Genomic DNA, 2,263 nt, shown 5'->3' on the forward strand with positions numbered 1-2,263 from the left:
TTAATTATTTTTTTTTTCTTTATTCTTTGAAAACGGTGTAAATATGGCCAACAACGTCTACAGCGATATATCCAAAACTAATGTTTGGATATTGTGTTAAACGGTTGTGAAAAGTAGTTGGTTTTTGTTGAGAAATATCAATTGTATCGCCCCCTGGCGACAACTGAATACACATTTACGTTCAAACTTTCAATGCTAGTTTTGTCTATATTTGTGCGGAATTAATAAGGTAAAAACAAAAGTATGTTTTGTTAAAATTGTACATGTTTTTGATCGATATTCACGAATATCAATGTTTGACCTCTTCGCATCAAAATTCAAGATGTATTTCTTACTTAAGACATAATTTAGAGTGAACAATTTTATAGCTTGAACGATACGTTAGGCGTACTCTTTAAACCAAGTTTAACAAGAGCGCCATCAACGACGACTCTTATAATTTCTTTATAACTAAACGTTTAAAACTTTTTGGTAAAATTAACATCTACCTTGAAGACAGGTAGAGCGTTCACGTCAAAGCTATCAAAGTAGATAACGAGATGGTGTAGTCGCAACCCCCTCCCCACACACACACACACACACACACACACACCTTAAAATCTTTGGGGAAAACACTGTCCTTGCAGCCGCCCCCCCCCCCCCCCCCCACAACGAGATGGTGGTATATAACGATCAAAAGCAAGCAACTCGCTCAATGAAGCCCGCCACCAACGACAGTTTACTGTATCTTGAATCTACGATCAGCACTAACATATTACTAACACCCTCCCGTCTCCCTCAGCGTCCATAATAGGCAGTTATCATATTAAAATGGAAAAGATACAATTCATTTGACACGAAACAGCACAATATATACATATAAGTACAATTTTAGGGATAACGTTACAAACAAGAAGCAAAAACCGTCTTGTTTATACTACTGTAAAGTATGGAGTTGAACCCTACACTATGACTGTTGCATGAACTTGAACTGAGACTCGTACATAGTCACTGAGCGGCACTTTCATATGCAAATGGTCTGTCACTCATCCCTGAAGCAAATCGATGTATCAAAACACCCAGATGTACTTGTAAACAACTACACATGGTTATCACCAGTTATTCTGATTTGCCCTGTTTTCAAAACGGGTTATCAAAACACACACATACAGTTCGATAGGTACGTTGATAAACGTCATTTCAATGCAGAAAGAAAAAACAACTTATTTTGCTCCATGGTCGTGTTATCTAATACCTTAATATTACATAGAATATATTGAAAAAGAAACAAGCATATACATATGAATTGTTCCTGACCAATCTGATTTTTTTGTTCGAGCATACTGTAGCGAAATATATACATTCCATTACCTACGAGAGTTCATCGAAGCTACACACCAGTATTACGATCTATTACAATCGAGAGTATCGCCGTTGGTGGCGCTATCAACTAAAATCTTGTTCACAAGGAAAGGTGACACTCTTCTATGTTTTTCTTTATTTGTCATCAATTGATTGAGAAAAAGAGAAAAATAAGTTTGTATATACATGTTGATGATACATTCAATAATTTTAATAATCTGAATGACTTACAAAATGTAAATTAAAGTCTGAAGGATACTTTGAACCGTTTGCTTGGGCAATAGTGCACTATCTTTGTTTTCTGATTTAGCCATAGAGGGCGTTCTTCTCTACCGACGTTTTACCGAATTCGAGAAATATAGATCATACTGGTCATGAAACATACAAAATGGCCACTTTAACAACAGCATTTATTCAAAGAGCCTATCGTGTCATATAGTAGAAATCAAACTTTGAGCCAAAAAAATCGTTCAGTACTATAACAATTGCATGACAAACGTTTAAAATCAACTGATATGATTATAGCGGGAAAATTTTTTTTTAAATTGTTCGTAATTTTGGCGGGAAATGACAATTTCGTCGATATTTTGGCGGGAAAGTGTTTGACGTAAATATAACATTTCAATTACGTCCAGCTTGCTAATTGACTGAGTTGAAAGCAAAGCTTATTATCTGATTTAATTAGTAAATATTCACAACTTAATAATTCATAATACTGTTTTATCAATGAAAATTGAAGTTTAAATAGAGCATTTCGAAGATAATTTTTTTGGAGCAAAAGTAGAATGATATTAAAGGGGAACACAATTCCTGCAAATAACGACATTTCCATAAACTGTGGGTTTTGGAGAGACCGATTTCATTATTTTACATCTTTTACTCACGACTTCACGAATTTAATCATGGGAGTCTGCAGAAACAA

This window comes from Glandiceps talaboti, chromosome 17 (genome assembly GCF_964340395.1).
Source record: "Glandiceps talaboti chromosome 17, keGlaTala1.1, whole genome shotgun sequence".
NCBI classification, from domain to species: domain Eukaryota; kingdom Metazoa; phylum Hemichordata; class Enteropneusta; family Spengelidae; genus Glandiceps; species Glandiceps talaboti.